Consider the following 23933-nt stretch of genomic DNA (forward strand, 5'->3'; position numbering starts at 1 on the left):
AATGTCTGGGTAACTTAGTCTATCTATCATCTATCATTTATCCATTTATGTGTGCTATGTTCATACATCTCCAGGGCATTGAACATACACTTCCTAAGTATAAAACTCTGGGAGGCAGGAGATTTTTTAATATATTGCCTTCACTGACATATATACAGTACCTAGAACAGTGCCTGGTACATAGTAGGTATTCAATAAATAGATGATGGATGGACGAATGAATGAATGAATGAGTGATAGAAACAGTTTTGTTTTGGTTTCTCACTGTCCTATTAAACCCGTTCAGCACTTGTAGTTCACCTCCTGCTCTTGAGTATTAATAAAGACTTTTCTACAATTTTTTTGTCATTCTTAGATCATAGAAAGGCCTATGATAACTTTAACAAATATGATCTCAAGTAATGTAAATTTCCTTTCTCACATAAAATTAAGTCAAGTTCTAACTTACATCTCAGTACCTCTCTCAACTGAAGCCTGTAACAAGCAGTGGGAAGAATATTCCTTTCTATTTGCATCAGCTAGGAGGCGGGGAGGTTGGAAATAAGAATGGCAAGAGTATTTGTACTTCTTACATGACCATCCCTGTCATAAGTAAGTGTCGCTTTTCTAGACCTTGCAGATGATTTAAAGCTTACTGTCTTCTGCTAGTGTTTTTGTGAGTTCTTAGAAGTTTCCTCTGCTTGGTCCCACCAATTACAACTCCTGCAACCCCAGCCGTATTTCTCCTTGAGTCTGTAGCTTGCAATCCCACTGTAGGTTCTGTCCCTAGTGATATACCTTTTATCCTGTTACTACTTGGGTCCTCTTACTATGGAAGAAAAATCCCTTAGGCAAGATTTATTTTAAAATAGCATCAGTCTCATGCTCTCTGACCTTGTATTTGCACCTCTATTGAATTGTGTTAGTAGGGAATGGATTTTCTTCCCAGTGGCAAAGATCTCTACCACACAAGCCACTTCAGCTTTCAAGCATGATTTTAGTACCAGTGCTCTTGGCCCTTTAACTGAAAACTCACCAAGTCATCTATGAAAGAACCCCTCAATATCCTTAGATGAATGGGATATCACTCTGAGAGGGAAGGGTGGCTCTTAATGCCATCTCTACATATAAATTGTGCTCACAAAATTGTTTCCTAACTTTGCTCAATTTTTTTTATTTTTGATCCCTGGAAAGAGATCCAAAATCATGTAACCAGTCTTAAATACAAAGCTCAAGCATGAATTAATAAATTTTATCTTGGTGGTCTATGTCAAACTTCACTTTGATTCTTGTTATTTATTGTGCCTGGGTCTCTAGGTTGAAACATCCAATTAAATAGCCTGCTACAAATATATGTAAATATATAGCCGAGGATGGCAAATAGGTTTTAATTCTCATTCCAGTTCTGAGCCAGTCATAGTACTTGCCAAAGAGCCCTGAGTTGAGGACATCTAAACTCATGGGCAAGACTGTCTCTGTTGATTAGTGAAGCCAGCCAAGGGAGAGAGAGGGGGAAATTAAGGACACTCCTTGCACTGGGAAGAATCTTTGAGGGCAGTTGCCATGTTTGTCTTGCTCATGCTGTATTTCCTTTCCTGGCAACATGCCTGGAATTGAGCGAGTTCGCAATAAATATGTGTGGAATATATGAGCAAGAATGTATATATGCAAATAAGTGGCTATATATATATAGTTATATTAATCACATATGTATTTATAATTAATTTTATGTACATGAATTAACCTTTTAATTAGCTGAATATTATTTAGTATGCTGTAGTATAAGTTCAGTTATTTTCTACTAATTGTTTTTTTATCTTATAAGAGTAATTTATAAAACCTTAAGGCAATGTTTCTTGAGGCATTATTAAGGATATAAACTTGAATTCAATTTGAATGACAATTATGACAATTCTAATATCCCTTTCAAAGAGGTGCCTAAACAAGATCAATTACTGACTATATTGCCACACAAAATATGATTTTAAATAAAGTTAACCTGAGTTTTCATATATTTGAGTATGTTAATGCGATATCATCTAAAAAGAAAAATGACAGGTAAGCAGAGATATATAAATTGATGATAACTGTGGGGCCCTAGGCACATAGTAATTGATAATGCTTGATAATTGTTCACATTCTATTTTGTGGTATTAAATTAATAATAGGTTTAATGACTATGTTAAGTAACTGACGATACAGACATGAAGATATTATTGAGAACACATTGCTAATATAAATGTAAATGTAGTTATATTGTAAGAAGTGAGGTAATGAGAAAGATCAGTTTAAAAACATAAATTAAATCAGTATGTCCAGGGAGGCAGCATTAGTCTTTCAGTTTCTTATGCAGAATACATTGAAATGACTTTAGGAAGTATCTATGTGGAAGGAGCCTTCATATAAAGGTTAAAAACCTTAGGCATTGATTTGATGAGTTTTTCCACAAGGTGCATAAATGTGGAAAGTAGAAGACATTTGGATATTTGGCCGATTTAAATTTTGTATTTGAATATTTAATTTCATAAAAATATGGTGCTACGGGTTGATATGTAGAAAACCTTGTTAGAGAGTATTTCAGATATCTAGATTTGGTGTATATAGGTTTAATATAATTTCAAATCAACTTGTTTATGACTTGTTTTATCTACTTATTAATGACAATGACAAAGTAAAAAATGTTGTGGGTTTTTTTTTTTTTTTTTTGAAAAGTAAAGTTGTTTTGATATAAAAATGAAGAGCTCCTATGCAGGACAAAAGGAAAAGAACGAAAGTAATATAATGAAAAAGTTTATATGTTTGATTATAATAAATTGCCAATTGCAGTGGGCAAGTGGAAAGAACCATACTATCCCTTAATGACAAAACTGCCAACATCAAGTCTACCCAACATTCATGAGGGAATGTGAATAACATGAGACAATCTCCCCTGTTAATATCCCAAGGGCACTTCTGCCACCAGCGTTGAGTAGCATCATTTATATTTATGAAAAATACCTCATTGTAATAAGAGAGCAGTATCTTCACTCTTAATATGGTAGATACATATTCTCAGTAATACTGATTCTTCAGTGTGGCAAACCTGACCACAGTTGTTTCTTTAATAACCAAGCCACAGGTGCAGAGAAATGAGTATGTGGTTTAATTTCATTTTAAAGAAGATTGATATTATTTTTCAAGTATAGCAAATGGAACACTGAAAGGAAATATTATAATGGCCACTTACAAAGTTAAAAGGAGAAATTAGGTCTTTAGTCTGAATTTATCCCAAAACTATCCTATGTAGACAAGATGGGCACCCTAGATAGGGATTTGCACTATTTTCTTACGTGTACGATTCACAATATCAACTCAATACCTCTTCTGAGCATCTGTCTTATATTAATGCTGTTCTAGGCTCTAAGAGTAGAGACAGAAATAGGCACATTTATCCCTGCAATCTTATAATCAATAGTTTCATGCCTGCTGAAGTGCTACCCAGTACCAATGATACTTTATCTGAAAATTTAGCCTCACCAAACACCTGAATGAAACCTGGCTGACAATGAAATCCAGGACTATCAGCAAAGGAGAATGATTTTATTTTTCTGTCCCAAACCAGTTTTCATAATCCAGTGTCCACTTGGCTTGGGATAAGGCCTGGTCACACTCTCTGTCCTGAAGACTGGCCTTTTGCTTATTGAAAGAATCTAGTATTCCTTCCACTAGGGCTGGAATTCTGCCAAGAAATCCAGCCCTTTTGGCTGGACTATGAACCCATAAAGCTGTTATCAACCCTCCAGCCTCAAGTGCTAAACAAACTCCCTCCACCTTTATATTGTTGTCTGGGGCCTTCCTTAAACTTAGAACTCCCAGAAATTAAGGTGATAGCATTGCCCTAACTGCATCCTTACTCCTGTTCATGACTTCCTGTTTGATGTCCTGTTCAATAGATTAGACTTCTGGGGCAGGAACCCTACCCTGGTTGTCACCAGGGTCACCAGGATTCCCCAGGCACTATTATATTAAACACCAGCCTTTCTCATATGGAAACCAGCTCTCCACAAGGACAATCCCATTAGCCTGGATTCTCTCTATACCGTTCTTTCCTCCCTATCTTTTGAGACCCCAGCATGTCTCACAACTGAGGAGAAACAATATTTGCATACGTAAAACAATTGGAAAGCAAAACAAATGTTATTAAATAAATGATCAATTAACTACAACCAAGGGTTAAATCATATTATAGCCTATGTATGTCACAGGAGAGTGTCAAAAGAAACATATGACATATAAAGAATTAATTGCAAAACTCTGCATTATGTACAGATTGGAATGATGCTCAATGGGCCCTCTTCTGCATGTATAAATTACTTTATACATGTAGAAATTATTACTTCTGAGAAGGAATTTCTTTGGATTACCATTTAAATCATTTAGATTCTGGAAAATTTTCACATTATCATTCCTCCTCTCAAAATGTAAAATATCTTCCAATAGGCTTTGTGACGAACATAATAATTAAAATAAAAATAAAAAAAACCTAAAAGTCACATTATCCAAAACTCCAAGCTGAAGTTATTTGTGAGATGCACTTCTGTATGGCTCATTTGAGTTCTCCGCTGCCATTTGGTTGAGATGAATGAACATGGAGAGCAGAAGTGAGCTCATAGATTTATTGCTATTATTCAACTGAAGACAGTTTTCCAGAGGCTAGATTAACATAGCACAACCTGTCAAATGCTGCTTTGAAGGTTGAATATTCACAGAGAAAAGAAACAAGCATTAGAGGAATAAAATGCAAGACCATTTTACCCCAAATTGCAGAATCCAAAGATCGCTATTACTTTAAAGTCTAACCTCTCTCCTCCTTTGCTATTTCTTCTTTCCTCCAATAGGAAAGCACTCTTTTAGGGGATTTTTCTAAAGGTACTATAGTATTAACAATTTTCTCCCCAAAATAGCTTTACGTAAGTGACTATGCCTTCTCTTTCTTTTTTCTTTCTTTCTTTCTTTTTTTTTTGAACCTTAAAATTTTCAAAGATGCATTTGAGATACCACTAAAGCTCCCATCTTCCTGGCAGATGCCATCTCAATCAATAACACTTTTCTTACTCTAAACTCTGATATTTTGAGTTTTGGCCTTTCAAAGCGTTGGACACAGACTTTGGACTGGTAACAACACTGTGGTAGCACAAAACTAATAGCCCCTCACCTAAAAATGTCCATGTCCTAATCCTTAAAACCTGTGAATATGTTAAGTTACATGACAGAAAAAATTAAGGTTGCCGATCAAATGACCTTGAGATGGGGAGGTTATCTTGAATTATCCAGATGAGCCCAGTATAATCACAAGGGTCCTTGTAAGTAAAAGAGAGAGGCAAGAGAGTCAGTGTCAGAGTGATACTATATGAGAAAGACTGACCGCCCACTGCTGGCCCTGTAAAATTGAGGAGGAACCACTAGTCAAGGAATGAGGGCAGCCTCTAAAAGCAGGAAAAGGCAAGGAAAAAGCCTACAGAAGATAATGCAGCTCTACCGACACCTTGATTTTAGCCCAGTAAGACTCACTTCAAACTTCTGACCTCCAGAACTATAGGATAATAAATTTATATTGCTTTAAGCCACTAAAATTGTGGTAATTTGTTATAGCATCAATAGGAAACTAATATACACATAAATTTTTGGTTCATTTTAAACATTACAAATAGAAATTTATGCACTCTAAAAAATTTCTTTTCATAATTATATTCCTGAATATCTTCTAAAATACTTACATTCCTCTAAACTCAAAATGAGCAATCTTGTCTTGCCTCAGGTCAATCTAGTATCTTTCTAGTGACATTGTCCCATGAAAAGAGCAACTTGGGTGAGGGCTTGGAGAAGGTTTGCTCAATATCACTCTTTTCATATTTTAATCTCAGTCTAACTTATCACAAATGGAATGGTTATTGTTTCCTTTAAGTATATGTTTTAAAACATATAATATTTTTAAAGATCCAAGTTTCAGCATAGCATATCTAATTGTTCTTAAAATCTTCAGTATCAATTACCAGATAAATCATGTATAATCACTTTCAATCACTATAACAGAACAAACCACGATAATTAGGGCTGTGGAAGTAATCAGATCAGCAAAGTTTTAATTTGAATGATTTGCTAATAATCAAGCACCCATAATTTGGGATCCTTTGGAAATTTTCATTCCAAACTAAATTTGAAAAAGCAGACAAATATAAATAAATAAAACAGTCTCGCATGAAACATCTAAACTGATTTTAGTACAATATTCCTAGAGGTAGACTAGAGGGGGGATGAGGTGGAAAGTCGCTTGGCAAAAAGTGCGATTTTTGACTCCATGACTCTGTTCCCTACTGTGTGACCTTAAGCAAGTTACTTAATCACTCTGTGCCTCAGAATAATCCTTTTTCTATGAGCTGGAAGAAGCTGAGGAGCTAAACATGATCTTGGCATCTCTCACCTGGTCCTGGGCAGGTGTATGACTAATGCTGCTCTTCAGAATCATTGGGCTCTTCACACCAATGTCTCATCTTTGGGGTCTCAGACTTACAAAAGGAGATAATTTAACATCCTGTTTCATTGGACTAGTTACTATAATTATCTTGAATGTAATTATTTTGCATTCCTGTAGCAGTGTGTCATATTTTTTCTATTTTGATTTGAAAAATTTTAAAACTTGAAAAAGCTGTAAAAATCATAAAGTAGTACTCATATAATACTTTTACCAATTGTAAACATTTTGCCACATTTGCGTTCTCTCTCTTTTTATCATATATATGTCTATTTGTGTATATTTGCATTTGCTGAATTACTTGAGACTAAGTTACCCCCCAAAATTCAGCATGTCTCCTAAGAACAAGAATATTCTCTTAATCACAATAACAATTATCACATTCTGGAAATTTAACATTAATTCAATACAATTTTCCAACCACATTCATTATAGTAATATTTTTTTTTTTCTGATTCGGTATCAAATCTAGGATCTTGAATTATATTTAGTTACATTATGTTACTTTTAAAATTTTATCATCAGTCTCCCAGTATTAGTTTAGATTATCAACCCCTGATAACAAATGCTATATTTTATTAATTGCTGTACTTTTGGAATAAGCATATCTACTAGAAAAAAAAAAGGACTATTTGATGAAAATCTACTTGGAAGTTAGCTGTCAGTTTTTCCCATATTAACTTAAACACCAAGCAAGAAATTTGACATAGTAATATTTATATTTAAAAACACTGGAAGGGATTCAGAAATTATTGTGTCCTTATCCTTACTTGTTAGACGAGATACCAAAGAATAACTGCAAATATCACAAAGCCCAGAGCGTCATATCAAGACCAGAACCACGTTCCGAACTCCTAGCTTATCGTACACTCTGTCATGTCATACTTTCTCAGCCTCTCTCAGAATTCATTACAAATATGCAAAATGTAATTTCCTTGCTCAGCATCTATTAATCTGGACAACTTCACCAATAAAAAGAATAAGCATAATTTAACACCTTGCACTATCCTTCTCTGGTTCAAGCCATTCACATTTAGAAAAACAATCGTGGCACTGAAAGAAACCTTCATAATTGAGATAGATGTAGACCTGCTATCGCCAAGCATCAAACAACAAGCGCTTTTCCATCATCACATGGGACATTGTGCAGTGTTCAACTGGAGCGTCGCAACATGAATATCACAATCAATTTAACAATTAGCATTTTCCAAGACAATAGACACATTATTGGTAGAAACAGCAGCACACACTTCAAACAGAGAGCCATTGAACCACTACTTAATGGCTGCTTCAGTCCGTTTTATGTAAGCTTAATGAACAAGGGTGAACATTAGAAAAAATTTTATTTGGAAATTCATTTAAAAAGAAACTTTTATTCAAGCAATGTAATTTTCCTTGTCTCTTCCAAAACTACTCATGGAAAAAAAATATGAATTTTAAGGATTTACTGATTTTAACTGGCATACATATAAATTACTTATCATTATAACATAATGTCATAATATAATAATACATCAATATTATATTTGTTAATACGCATTATCATTTTATCAGCTTAACTTGGTTTACCTCCTTAAGAAAAATCCAAACTTTTTTATTTTGCAGTTTTATATTGTATTTCACAGTTTTGTACTAGTATAAATATGCATTTTCAATATAAACTGTTAAATTGCAGTTTTCCTGTGATAGGAAAGGAAAAGCAGAGTTTCTTTGAGATTTAAGAATCAAAGAGATAAATTCCATTTTATTCCGAGAGTCATTAGGCAGATAAAGTCTCTAGAGTATTGCTCACTTGACTAAGGCATTTCCTTTCCCCGATAAAATTTATAGCTATCAATGGAAAAAAGGAGCACAGGTCACCTAGTCTATAAAAAGAATCAAATGGAGAGGAAGGAATACATAGATTGATGGGAAAAGGCTGTTTCGACTCTGAACATCAGAGTGACAGAAGTATGATATAGTTTAAGTAGACGTTCTTTATTTTATTATTTTTGTTCGTTTTGTTTTCTTTTATTTTTGTCTATGTGCTTCCTCTTCTGCTAAATTGTAAGCACTTTGAGGGCAAAAGCTATCTTTTTTGGCTTTCTCCTCACAGTGTTTCACTCAGTACTTGTTTACTAAATGAAGGAAGGAAGGGAAGGAGAGAGGGAGGGAGGGAGAGAAGGAGGGAGGGAGGGAGAGAGGGAGGGAGGGAGGGAGGAGGATAGGAGGGAGGGCAGTGGAATCAAGAAACCTGCCAATGAAAAATAAATCTTGTCTATTTCCGTTGTGTAATATTGTTTGCTTGAAGCATTTTCCCTCCTCAATTCCTTCATCCTCTGCCTGGCACCACAGGGAATCTCAATTCTCACAAAACACAACCACAGAGCTTGTTACCACTTACCCCATTCTTGCCCAACCCCCAAATACAATGTTATTGAATAATATCAGAACCTCAAGGTAGATATACAGGGGGATTTAAGATAAATTATTCCACTCCCTCACCTAAGAGATGAAGAAATGGAAACACAAAGGGATGAAGTGATTTGTCCTCTCTCAAATAGCCAGGTCACAGCACAGGAAGTCCTGAAAAATAGATTGCTTTAGATTCATGATTTTTTTTCTTTTTTTCTTCTGAAATGATTTCAAACTTTCAAAACAGTTTTGCTGCCTTGATGCCCATTGCCTCTTAAGATTTTATAATGTATTTCTTACAAATAATATCTTTTTTCTACAAACCCCCAATATAATAATCAACACAAATAACTTAGTATTAATGTATTACTGCTAATGTAATTCACATACAAATTTCACCAACTGGCCAAGAATATGTGTTTCAACAAAATTGTCCATTCTAGGACCCTATTTGGTGACCATATCTCTTTAATCTCCTTCAGTCTCAAGCAGTTATTCAAAGTTTTCTTAACTTTCATGATATTGACACTTTTGAAGGTTACAGGTCAATTTTTTAGAAGAATGTCCTTCATTCTGGCTGTCTGAGATTCCCTCATGATTACATTCAGGTTATCTATTTTTGGAAGAAAAATCACAAATGTGATGCTGTGTTCTCAGTGCACCCTGTCAGGTGCTATTCGGTTTTGCTTTGCCGCCTTGTTAATGTTAACCTTTTGATTACTTGGATAAGTTGTTGCCTGCCAAGTTTCTTCACTGTAGTAACTCTCTGTCCCTTTGTGAAGGTACATTAAGACATCCCATCCTGAACAAACTTTCTATGAATTTTAGTACCCACTGATGTTTCTTGCCTAAATTATTATGATGGCTGCCAAATGATTTTCTTCTTCCTTATACATTAATCAGTTGGTAGTCTACTGTAAGGAAAAGGTTTAGCATCATTTATATTGATGCTAAAATTGTCCCTTATTTGGCGACCTGGTTCCTGACTTTTTGAAGTGTCCCAATCATTGTTTGAGTACTTCTTATTTTCTAACACTATGAGATGTCTCACATTTATTTTCTAACTTCTCAGGCCCTCTCACTAGACATAGCTAGTAAATATATGCATGCATATGCATGCACACCCTATACATATATATGTACGCACACAGGCATCCCTATCAACATTTATTTACATATGTACATATCTATCTTTACCTATGTGTTGAAAACCGTGAGTTCAGACCAATACCTCAGTTCCAAACTAACACCATCAAGTTTGTACTAGTTTTCTCTTTTTCCCAATTTCCTGCAATGAGAAATCCGTTTCTCCTGTTCTTCATTATATATACTTATTCACTCAGCTCCCCCAGAGAGTAGCCAGTTCCCCACTAAACCGCCCTCATCGCCAAGCTTCATGTAGATGCTCTCTCTTCACCACTCCTCGCCCCTGCTGCTATGCTCCCTGCACAGGTGCACTTCGCACATGGCTTGGGCTCCCATATCCATGCACAGGTACTGTCGCCATCATCTCTGTTTCCTACCAGGATACCCTCTTCACCCGTTATCAGACTTCATGACCGATGATGTGTCATTCCACTAGTGCTGGGACACAGGTAACCTTCTCCTTCCTCTTGGGCTCTGATACCCCTTCACAGGTTGTGTTCATGCCCTTTGCACCCACTGGAGTTCTAACTTCCCAAGCTAGGATACAGTCATTCTCCATGTCCCACATGTAGACTTTTTCCTCCTCCTCCATTTGGCCTTCTGCACCCATCACTGGGCCGCCAAAACCCTGCCTCCTTGCAAGGAGGCACTGTTCACCTTCTCTGACTCCAATACCTCTCCCTGGGGCTCCAACGGCTTCCCACCTGCCCCTAGCTGTGTAGAAACCCTGCTAGTCTGAATGGGCTTCCCTAATCCACTTTAGTCAACACAAACACCATCTTCAACCTGCTCAAGCAAAAACACCTGTACTGTGTCATTGCCCTCCCGACTTACAGGTGCCTATTTTGCTCAGCCCCCACCTAACTAATGCATCTTCTGGGGTGCTCAAGAAATCTTTATTGGCTGAGAAAAAAATATTTTCGTTACCAAATGCATAGCAGTTCAATTGAAATTGACCTTTACATTATATTTCGTGATAGCCATAAATTATGCATTATGCATTCTAATTATGAATTAGATGAATATAAATAATTGAATTAATAAATTAATTCAAGTATATTTCAGTAATTTTTCACTCCACCTTTTTGTATTCTAGCCATAAGCACCAAAGAAAATTCTTTTCTCTTAGATATTTTTAATGAAAAATCTATAGTGAGTAACATTGTTTTATTTTGAACTAAATCATTTTAATAGGCAGAGTGGCACAATTGTGGCTGAAATCTATGCCATTGAATTGACAATAAAACGTCTATTTTTTTTTTAATGATTTGATTTGAGATGGTCATAACCTTCTGTCATAATAGTGGCCACTTAAAATGAATTTCTTTTTATGTCTCGGTTATTTGCAAAACTGGAGGAAAATCGATTCTTATAATAAGCCCATACTAAAGGAATAAAAATTTAAAATAGACAATGGCAAATATTGGAAGATTAGGTCAATATAAATTATACCATTTTTATTTAATTTATAGCTGGGTATCTTCTAAAAACCTTGGTTATGATTTATTTTAGTAGTGAGGTTTTGTTTCTGGTTTCTGTAGGCTTATGACCTATCTAAATATTATGAAAGCCTCATAAACAATGCACTGCACATGCATATAGAAAATAATAGAGATAGATTACCTGTTTTAGCCTTCAGCCTTTGAGGTGATTGAAACTTTTAAAAACCAGAAAAGGAGAGGAGGACCAGGAACTGGTGGAAAGAAAATGGACAGTTTCCATTTATCTACACTCATAAACTATAATTAGTTCAATGCTAAGTTAGACCAAGGAACTAAAAATTGGAGAGGATTTATACGATAATTTATTGGTATGATTTGTACTGCTTCGAATTGAACAAAACAGCATTTCTCTCAATACACAAGATATTTGAATATCTTTTGTCCAAATGTCTCAAATGCACCCTGCTTTCATTGTGTGGATCTGAAGAAAGAAAGTATGGACATCTTGCGGTCTTTCAACACAGACTTTCCATAAATTTAAAGCATTGAGAGGATGGGCCAATACTGGCTAAAATCTTGCTCAGCTAGTGAAAGCACTGAAGTTAGTTTTAACTCCCTTCACTGCAGACAATCATGTATTTTAAAGTCTTTCTCCTAGAAAGAAGGCTTTTATCAATTCTGTGATGCCTATGATTTTCATCAGGCATAATGCTCCCAAAGACTTGGCCAACCAACAGCAGCTACAGGCTGGGATGCCATCTGCAGTCATCTCCTTCAAACAGGTCTCTGTATCTTCCCAGCCTTAGTCTCTATTATCAAGAAGCCTATAACAATACATATTGTGATTCTAATCATATTAGCATGCTTTAATTACTATCTTTAATTCTGTGGCTTATTTTACACTAATTAAAGCTAGTAAAATTTCCACTGCTAATTTAATTAACAAAGCCACTCATCTTTGTCAGGCATCATCTTTCTTGCTTCATCCACATATTTAAACAGGGCTTGAAGGCTGCAGGTGATTCAATTAAATTATCATTCTAGAAGGCAGAAACTATGCTTATATCTGACCAAGGAAAAACCTCACAAGCTTCTTTATATAATGACACCTACGACCAACACTAAGAAAGTGGTCTCTTTCAGAACCTAAAGTGATCTGGACTTGGAATAAATTTGTTGAGTCAAATTCCATATCCACAATAACAACATAATATACTAAAATAATCATCTTAACCAATAATTTGTCAGATGAGGAGAAAATAAAGGAGGCTTCTTTGCATTGCCTGCATGGAATTGAATTAATTGATTAGTTTAGCTAAAAAGTCTATCCAAATTCTCATATAAATCCAGCTTTTTTCAATATATTCTGAAATAAGCATAACTCAGAATAACTTCAATTTACAAATAGATTGTATTTGTAAAACTATTTGCTTAATTATTTCTTTCTAATATAATATCTTTGGTAGTTGGTTTTCTTGGTTGGCTCAAAAAGTATATATAATCCATAACTAACATTAAAACTACTCACCAAACCCTACAGCTTAGGAGCAGGTCAGCCTTACTCATGAGGCTGTGCTCATAGTATTTTCATAATGACAGTGGCAGCAGGGACTCTAGTGCAGATGGTGACTGACAGCACATGGAGAAAAAGACACTAATGAGTCAATTTTGCCTGTTATGAATTTGGAAATAAAGCTTTGTCTCCTGCTAAAAACATTGTAACTGCTTGTATTTTTTTTCCCCTAGAAAAATACTGGAGAGCACTGTGTGACTTGGTTATTAATGCAAGAGTAGTATATCCTAATGTCGGGATGCTCCGATGCATGAAATTTGTTGTGTGAAGAGCACCATACCGCCAACATAGCTCTAAGGTAGGACCTGCAGATTTAATCTACATGATGACTGAGATATTTAAGATTACCCTGTTCTAACAGTAAATCATGTTAAGAGGGAATGGAACTCAGGTTCCTAAGTTTTCTTATTGAGGAAATATTTTGGTTTCCCCAAAGTTTTGTGATCCTAAGGAAAATCTTAAGGAGTCATTTCATTTCTTGTTATCCTTAGTCTCTAGTGTTAGCTATTGGATGAAATGTGGACTTCTATGGATTGGAGTAAGTCCCAATGACCAAAAACTGTTGCTATGAAGTAATCGGTTTGCTAAACTGTGGTTTGGCTCATATCCAGAAACTTGATTTTCTTCACCTTCAAATCAGCTAATTCCTCCAGGTTGCTAAAAACTGGTGGATTGACCTCAGTAATGTCTTCGATTAGTTCATACATCCCTGAATTTACCTTTGGTAGAGCTGTTTCAAGTTAACTCTGATCTTGGCATTGTCACTTGTGTTGAACAAAGGAACATTAGCAAAGGAGACATGGAAAAGACTTGAAAAGTCTTCTCTGTTGATGTTGTTGGTACCCTGCTGCCATGGGAACAAGCTAAAGCTAATCAAATGGATAATGAGAAACACATTGCCCAGTTACTGACCACTGCCCCAGCTGACATTCAGTTAACCCCCAGGAGCACAACTGCCAAGGCGACTGGCAGCTGACCACAGACATATCACCGAGACCAGGAGAAAAAAATTGCTCAGCTAAGTATACCCCAAATTGCTGGCTCATAGAATCATGAGATAAATAAATGGATATTCTTTCTAGCCACAGTTTTTAGGTGGTCTATTATATTGCAAAAGTTAATTTATACAAGTGTCAATAAAAAGAGTCTAAGACATTTGCAGAAATATAGAAGTAAAAGTGATTCTCTTTTTTATTATTTTTTTTAGTAGTGGATATTAATCCATTGCTATAGTGGAAGAAGTCATACTTGGCTAATGATTTTACTTCATTTATGAAAGAAGAATAAAGCATGAGGACTTTCACTACCCAGCTTCAAAACTTGCTATAAAGCCACAATAATTAAGGCAGTGCGATTAGCATAAATATAAATCAGTGGAAAGGAATAGAAAGTTCAGAAATAAACCCTTATATTTATGGCCAATCGATTTCCGACAAAGGGCCAAAGAAGTTCAGTGGGGAAAGAATGAGTTTTTCAACTAATGGTGCCAGAATAATAGGATATCAACATGCACAAAAAAATAATAGCAATAATAATAAGCTTAAATCTTCATAGCACACCATACATAAAAGTCAACTCAAAATAGATCAGAGAACTAAGTGTAAAAGATAAAACTATAAAAATTCTAGTAGAAACATGTGAAAAAACATTTTTGAAATTGTGTTAGGCAAACATTTCTTTGATGTGACACTAAAGTCATGATCTATAAAACAAATTTAATAAATTTGTCAAAATTTTAAAATTTTTGTTTTTCAATAAACACCATTAAAATAAAAAGACAAGCCACAGATGATGGAAAATGTTTTTGAAACATATATATCATAAAGAACTTATATCCAGAATATATAAAGAGCTCCTATAACGCAATAAAAAAAAATTAACCTAACGTAAAAATGAGTAAAGGACTTGAATAAACATTCATCCAAAAAAAGATATACACATGTTCAATATGTACATGAAAAGATGTTCATCATAAATCATTAGGTAAATGCAAGTCAAAACCACAGTGAGATAACACTTCACACCCTGCAGGATGGCTATAATCAAAATCTAGACAATAACAAGCATTGACAAGGAAAAATTGGAATGCTCATACATTGCTAAAGTGAAAGTAAAATGATACAATCACTTTGGAAAACTATTTCTGTTTCTTAGAAAAAGTTAAATATATGATACAGAGAATTTATTCTTAGCTATGTACCCAAGAGAAATGAAAATTGACATTTACACAAAGAGCTATACCTGAATATTCACAGCGGCATATTTATGATAGCCAAATATTGGAAACAACCCAAATATCTGTCAACTGATGAATTAATAATAAAAAAAGACAATATAGTTTACCATACATTGTAATAATATTTATTCAGCAAAAAAAAAAAGACACAAACTACCAATACATGCTATAGCACAGATGAACCTCAACAACATTATGCTAAGTGAAAGGAGTATTCAAAAAATACTCTATGTTGTATTATTTGATTTATATAAAACTGTTAGAAAAAGCAAATCTATATAGAGGAAAGCAGTTGGTTCTTGCTTGGGGCTGGTGAAGGGAGAGAGAATTGACTGCAAATGGGCACAGAGAACATATTGGGATGGTGGAAATTTTCTAAAGCTAGGTTGCTGTGATGATTACAGAGTTCTATTAATTCATTAAAAAACATTGATTTCCACGCATAGCTGCATTTTCGGGTAAATAAATAATACCTCAATGAAGCTTGGCTGTTAAAAAACAATCTCTGGCTCTTCTCTTGAAAGAGAGAGGGAAAAAAAGGAATTGGTAAATGCTTGAATAAATATGATTTGGAATTTGACTATAAATAAAATACAGTTTTAAAACACTGACTCACCATTATGCCTCTATGTGTGTGTATGTACTAATGATTGATGTATAGAAGTGATAATATCATTCTTCTCTTCTGGCATTTCTTAGGAAAATGAAAACTTTTATAACACAATTACTCCAAGTTGGGGGTGGAGGGAATGATGGGGAGGACTGAACAACAGAGAATTCGTGGCTTCCACCATGTGTGTGAGAGGCCAAGAGGAGGGTAGATTAAAAAGAAAGAGAGCCTGGGCTGACGTGGGTTGTGACCATATCTGTAAAATCTCTATTTCCGCCCTTCCTCCAGTGCCATTCTGTCAGTGTTCGTTAGCACACCTTAGCATGGTTAGTCTCCTGTCTGTCCAGAAGTCCAGTTTTAGATTCACGTGAGGAACGTAAAAGTGGTCCTGATAGAGCTTATGGCTTGGTTTTGCTGATTCGGTCCAGTTGTTTGGAAATATATTGTCTTAAGTAGCATATTATTTATAATTCTTCACTATCTTTCAGTAGAAAGTTCAAGAGGGGGAAAAACATCAGATATTTTCCTGATTTAATCTTACTTTCTCAAATTTGAAAAATAAAATGTTTTATAATTTTACAATGGAAAAGAAGATTGCACCTCATTTTTGTTTTACTACATCCATGAATTGTACTAAATTAAATCTGGCAAGGATTAAGGGAAAACTCTTTCCCTAAGTAATCACTCAGCTTAAAGCGACATCAACAGGCCAACTAAGCTATGTCTCTGCCAAAGACAGACTGTGCTTAAACCACACCCAGACAAATGGGAGCTTATTCTATTTTTAGAGATTTCCAGGAGAGAGGAGCATATAAATTTTTGTCCCTTAAGGCATTTAGTCTGTCTGAGAAAATCATTTTACATAAGAACGTGATAGAAACAAAGGGAACACAATTCTCTGGCTGCCAAAATCCAAAGATTTATTATTATTATTATTATCATCATCATCATCATCATCATCATCATCATCACCATTGTGAAATACAAACGACAAAGTAGAAGATAAAATTCATGTACTGTGTATGGTGTGTTTCAGATTAATGAAACAGACCTTATATTTTATTAAGATTAAGTAAGCAAGCCCAGCCAAGAAGCTAAGTTTTGCATTTTAATTTGGGGAATTTTGACAATAATAAGGCTGCTGAACATAAAGAAGTTGAAGCCAAGAACTGTTTTCTCTAGAATGCTACTATGCTTTTCCCCAGCTATTACACAGAGAATATTGTAGTTTAGCTAGTGAGAGATAGTCTCATAAATTTAAAGTATTTATGGGACATTCTCAATTATTATTCAGAGATATAGACCATCCTCCAGCATAAATGGAAAAGTCAGCTCACAAGTGGTTTAAAATGAGAAAAGCTGAATAACAAAAAAGTTATTTGAATATATATAAAATATAAATAAGCTTCTGGGCATATTTTAATTTAAAAGAAATCAATACTTTTCTAAAATAATTTTAATTACTTAAATTGCCCATTGTCATTATGAGCTAAGCCTTATTCTTTTTAATTAAATGTGATAATTCGCTCAAATTGTCCTCAGTGGGTAATGGGCACAAACTGACCTTGAAAAAAAAAAAACTAATTTCCAAAAAATGAATATTTCCTTCACTTCAGTTTATGATTAAAAAACAAACAAACAAATGAGAGAGGAGGCATGGAGAAATGGAGAATGAGCCAGTTTACTAAATGCCCATGGCAGCAAAAGAAAAAGCTTACTTCACGCTTATCTTATGTAAGGGCAAAGGAAACCTGTCTGAATGAAGAAAGAGCTAGCTTGTTGCCCAGCTCAGGCCCCATCAGGGCCCCTGGGCTCCAGCAGAAGGAAGCATTGCAGGACTCCCTGGTTCAATTCTCTTTGCCACCACCTCTTCCTTTCTTTCCCTCACCCTCTCTCACACAGATAATAGCAAATCTGTAAATGAATGCATCACAACTCCAAAGTTGAGTTCTGTCTAAGGTAAATATGAAACCTTACCTGTCCTACATTCATCATGTCACCATAAAGATATTAGCACACCTATCACTCATTTCATTTCCTTATAAGTCACATATATGGTACCTTTAAAGAAGAAGAAAAGCATGCTGGGAATGGGAGACATCAGCCAGTTTACAGCTCCAGGCAGGGAGAAAGCAGAGGACTTCCAGCATATGATTTGAGACACTGCCAATGTCTTCTGCTTCCTAACACTCAAAGGAAGCAACCCTCTACCTTTGAGAGGGAATGGGGAAATCTGGGGATGTTGCCCTAGGGAGAGAGGTGACTGGTGAGAAAGACTGTGACTGCAACCCCTCATGCCCCAGAGCAAAGAGAAAACAAGGCTGGATTTAGAGAACAAGGGCGGGGCTGTGTAACCTGCCCAGTGTGCTGGACAGCAGTCATCTTAAAATGATAGGCATCTGAGCACTGGTGTCTGAGCTTGGTGAACAAGCCAGTCTTCAGATACCACAAAGAAAACTTTGGAGTTCTATGAAAAGTGTCGATATTAACTGTTTTGGAAATCTTTGATTGCCTTAGAAGTAACAGAACATTCAGGGCAGAGGAATACCAGAGATAAATAATTGGTTTTCATGAGTTCTATCATAAAGCATTTTTTTTTTCTAAAGGAAAAGAAACCACTGAACAGAGATGAAAATATTCTCTTTGGAGTTTAGTTAATTCATTGAGGATTTAAATAAAGCTTCACAATTCTAAGTTAAAGGAAATGTTCAATGAGCTAGAAGAACATTCATGTAAAAAATGGACAAAGTGGAAAAGGATAGAGATTTTTCATTACCTGTAGAGTACAGCTGTCTATTAATTAAGTTACAAAAATCTAACTAATTTGAGATGAGGATTACTAAACCTACCCCACAAAGACTTTAAACAAAGCCAGGAGTTACAATTTCTTAATTAAAAAATCCTGTGTGTTCTTATGTGTCAGGCATTGTAATATATGCTTTGAGTAAACTTTCTGTCTTAAGCATTACAAAACTTATTTGAGATGGCTTTTAATATTATTATTTACAGATTGAAGACCGTAAAATTAGAATGATGAAATAAGTAATCTAGTATTATTGATCCCATGATTACAAAAGTGAGGATTTAAACCCAAGTTTCCCTGATGTTAATTTTTTTTTTTTTTTATGTATTGTGATTTCCAATGATGTAGATTTTTATGAATGCTTTATAGACCTCACCTCAGGGCATTTCCTGTCTGTGATCATGACTAAATGACCTCAGCCTATGAGAGGGTGGGACTTAGGCTACCATTGAAATGAGTGTTCTCGCACTAAAGGGTGAGAGAGTCAGTGCCCCAGGCAGAACATGTGCCTGCAGAACTAGTTGTCATGAGGTTAGATGGTATCAACTTTATTCCTTTCTCCCTCCCTTATTCCCTAAATCCACCATTGAGTCTCAATATGCAAGAAGGTTCAAATTGTTCTCTGTCTTAAGTGGACTCCTCTGGAAAACAGGTCTGAGATGGAAATTTATAGGCATGAAGTTTATTGGGAGGTTCCCTCAAAATCAATACCCATGGAGAATTGAAGTAAGTAGGAGTGGGCAGATGGAAGAGTTGAATTGTGAGGCAGTTACAACAAAGGCTTGCCAATCCTTTAGCTGGCAACACTCCTAGAAGCTGGTGGAATAAATTCTTCTGTCCTAAAGGGAATGGGTGGGTAAGTGGCATTCACGACTTTCACAGCTGTGTCTTCTGGGTATGTGCTTAAACCAGCTTGACACAGCAAAGCAGAGAGGTGACTGATTCAGAGAGCAGAGACTATCTGTGTGGTCAGCCTGCTAGCAGTGGCAAGGAGCAACGTTAATTGATTCAGAGTTGCTATCTCCAAGAATGCCACATGTATGAAGTGCTACATTTCTTAAAAAGCCAGAGGCGAAAAATGAGGTAGAGAAAGTCACTAGCAAAGGTTAAACTGTACACATTAATGGAATTAATAGGAGCTGAGGGTCTACATTCAAATTAGAGATGCTCCGTGCAAGTTCAACACAGCACTCAACTCTCTCTTTGTCCCTGTGCTTATGACAGGAGCTCTATAGAACATCTGAGAAGGGGATACATGGAAGAAAATGGTTTGGTATCAGCCCAGAATAAGCTAGGACATCACATCCTGGCAGTACATTGTTAAAAAGGAAGTGACTCTCTGGGTTGAACATACGCCTATAAGTCACACTAAAGTTTTTCACATTTTATTTTATTAAAGAGGCTTGAGTATTGTACTCCCTTACTGTTGGGAATGCTTTTGCTATTTTCCAAAAGATCAGATGTTAAATATAATTACATCCTAAGATTCTTTGTCTACAAGCAATGACCTTGGGCTGAAGAGCTTTCATTTATTTGATAAAAATGTATTAAACACCTACTGTGCACCAAACACTATTCTAGTCACTGGGGACAAAAAAAAAATTATTGAAATAGTGTTCCCATATAAAAACCTATTTTTTCAAGCAATTTGATAAATTCTACAATAGAGTTATGTATAAATTTCTGTAGAAGCCCAGCTAAAGGAGTATTCAGAGAGACATGACAATAACATATTTTAAAATAACAGCAGGTACTGAATTGGATACAGGGAGCATAGTTGGGCCCTATAGTCTAGCAACCTTGCTTTATTTGCTTAAACTAATAAGCTAATAAGAATGTACGGTGTCATCCTTGCAGGGGCAACAGGGTTAATTCTAAGGTATTGGCAACAGAAAAAGTAGAGAGGGAGAAATATTCAAGCAAACTAAGTCTTCTAAAATTATGTTCGAAAAAACCTGAAAATAACTTGGCATTTTTCCTTCAAAAAGCACAGTTATAAAAAAAAAAAGAAAAGAAAAGAATATAAGGACAATTAAACCACCAAATCCTTTATACTCTTTTTCTGTTGTAATCTCAGCCTTTCTGACTCACACAAATTTTATTATCAAAGAAAATTGACCTTGATTTCAAAACCACAATTTAATGACTCACCCAAGCATACTCCATCCCACCTCCCCAAAAATGTCTATCTTTTTCTTGCATGTATCAACAGCTTGATATTTTTTTTTTGGAGGGGTGGGGTAAGGTGGGGGTTCAATGGCAGTTAAAAAACAAGAAAGACCTCACCTCTTTGAAAACAGTGTAACATCTTCTGTGTGTTTATTTTGCCACCTGAGAAAGTTATTTCAGATTGTCTGTTGTGGATTGCTCAGACTTTCTCAATTCCCTTCCATCAAGCAAAACATTCTTTCTCTGGAGCAGTAAGTCTAAGAGAACAGTGACATGTAAGGTTAGAGACAGTGAGCACTTGTCCTCCAAGGCTTTTAGCAGATTCCTTCATCACTAGTAGCCTAGAAGAAGGAGTAGAGAGTTATCCTTTTTCTATCAAGGACAAGATCAAACCTGAGAATTTTAAAATGGGAAAAAGTAGTATATGAATATTTAAACCTCATAAATCTTGACAAGGAAAAGAAAAGAGAAGGGAAATGGGGAAATATTTCTAATAGTTTAAAACTTTTCATGAGGCTTTCAAAGTGCACTGAAGACAACTTCCCAACAGAATTCTAAATAAATTGTAAGTAACAGATTAAATAAATAATATTTATGTAAGAACCCCTTGTTTTCATTTTGTACTGTTTTATTATTTAATTCTTATGAAACAAAGTTTTCAAAGAGTGAAAATTTACTAGGACAATGATTAACAAAACTCTATGGAAATGTGCTCACGTAGAGTAACATCTAGCCCTATCAGGCTCTCCACGGTAACGATGCCAAGTTTCCGGGAAGCATCGAACAGCCCTCCTCTTGCCCTACTGAGTGAGGTTGGAATGGCCTTGGCTACAGTGCAAAGCCTAAAAGGAGAACAAGGTGTGCACAGAAACAAAAACTGGAGGGAACAAACTTGAATTCCAAAGCAATTTAGTAGGACAAGCAAAATTGCCCAGTGTACTGTCTGCCACACTATATAATGCAGCTGTCTGCCTCTTAATTACAGGTACGATTGCTTTAGCTCAGCCACACCAGATGAAAAACACTCTCTTATGAGTTGATAGACCATTGACAAAATAACTTTATTAGAATCCTGTGAGAATAATAATTATGCTAATATTAATATTTTCATTTGCTAGGATTCTAAAACATGTCAAGATTGGGATGACACTTGAAAGACATTACCTCCGATTACTATTCTGTAAACTAAGTAATCCTTTCCTTAGAAAATTAAATATTAGAAAGTTAAATGACTGAATTGTGTTCAGAAGTTGCAAAGATTATGTTTGAACCTAATATTTCTGATGCACTCCCCAAAGTTCACAACTTCACTATGGATTCTTTAAATAATAATGCAGCCAGGTCTCATTTTTTTGAGCACCTACTGTGAACCTGGTATTCTACAGTGCACTTTGCATGTCATCATATTTAATCTCCTAATATGATCTTTGATGTTACGTTACAGTATTTCCATTTAAAAAGTGTCCCATAAAAATAAAATGTTTGATAACCAAGGACAGTTTGAGGATAGTTATCATTTTCTGTGTTACAGTAAGCATGATGGATCTTTGCTTCCTCACTTTGTTCAGGGAATAAATTGGACTTAATGTTGTCTGCATCTTGACAGTTCAATAAGGCTCCCTACAAATATTAGCCAAGATTGTGCTATTTGTGCATCTTTTACCCACAGGGAATAATGACTATATTAAACTGATGATAGTGACTAAAAGAACAAGTTTGAGAATCTTAGAGTCACCCTAACCTGGTGTAGATTCTAGGCTCTGTCATTTATGAGCTACATGACCCTGGACATCCTATTTAATCTCGCTCAGCTTCCATTTCCTCATTTGTAAATTATAGAAAATAATGCTTAATTCATAAGTATTCTTATTGTACAAAACAAATTAAACAATGTCCGTAGAACACTTAGCACAGTATCTGTCATCTACTAATTGCAACATAATTGGTAGCTGTAGTTATTTTAAAACAATAAGTAATCACATTTTATCAACCACATCAGTTAAGCTTTGATATAGCTGCCCTTAACAGAAAAAAAAAAAAAACAGCAGTGTCTAAAGAAGATAGATATGAACTTTTCTCCATGTGAAAGCAGCACAAAGCAGGCCTCCAAGACATATATGGTGACTCTGAGTTATCATCAGGGAGACCCAAGATGTTATCTTTGTTCCATCATCTGGACAATGGCTTGTATCTTCAAGGTCAGCTCGCGGTAGAAGGTGGCTTCTATAGCTTAAACTAGCATCTGAGTCTTGGCCTAAAAAATAGCACAAAAAAAGGGGAGGTCCCCTTGAAGCTGAGTCAGCTCCCTTTAAGCTACCTTCTCAAAACCCCTGTCAGTCATCTGCTTCCACTCCACTTACCTGATTTTTCATGATTGTACTATGTATGTTGCGAGAAACTGAGAAGTATAATCTTTTCTTCGAGGAAAAATTATGCCCAGATTAAAATATCAGGATTTGTTTCTAAGGAAGAAAGACACATGAATGTCAAAGAAGGCAACTGATAGTCTGCCACACTGAATAAGAATCGTTCCCTGATTAGAGCACATCAAGGCCGATGAAATATTAGTGATCTCTTAGTTCCATTATTTTATTTTAAAGATGAGTAAACTCTCATCCTGGGAGATAATAGGATTTATAAAGGATTGCATGAGTCAGTGGCAGTGCCCAAATAGAACTCACATCTTCTGACTTCCAGCTGATTCTGTATACTTTCCATCAAATTCACTGTCTTTTCTAATAAGTGACCTTGGATTTTTTTTTTTCAAATTCCCTTTTAAAGATATTACTTAAGTGTTTATTTTAAGATTTTCAGTTCTTGTTTTGTCCACCACATTGGTTAACAGCTGGTCACTCAACATAAACATATTTGCCATTGTAAACACTGTTTATAATCACCAACAGTTGCTTTACCAAAGGCAATACATACAATTCTGTCATTTGCTGTATAGATATTATTTTCTAAGCCTTTATTTTGTTACTTTTCTCTGAGTCCATTTCACTGTCCTTTCAGTCTAAAATTTATCCTATGAATATGTAGTTTGCTCTTCCTGAGGCTATTGCCCATGGAA

The 23933-nt window shown here is 35.4% G+C and overlaps 1 long non-coding RNA gene across 1 annotated transcript in view; it reads left to right on the forward strand.

Annotated features, from left to right (window-relative positions):
• LOC107500999 overlaps window positions 1-23933 on the forward strand; it is a 32541-nt gene that overhangs the window by 4654 nt on the left and 3954 nt on the right. Inside the window, exon 2 of the long non-coding RNA XR_001594651.2 lies at window positions 13219-13343. This is a non-coding gene — a long non-coding RNA (uncharacterized LOC107500999). The remainder of the gene's footprint in view (window positions 1-13218; window positions 13344-23933) is intronic.

Source organism: Rousettus aegyptiacus, unplaced genomic scaffold, assembly GCF_014176215.1.
Source record: "Rousettus aegyptiacus isolate mRouAeg1 unplaced genomic scaffold, mRouAeg1.p scaffold_m13_p_11, whole genome shotgun sequence".
NCBI classification, from domain to species: Eukaryota; Metazoa; Chordata; class Mammalia; order Chiroptera; family Pteropodidae; genus Rousettus; species Rousettus aegyptiacus.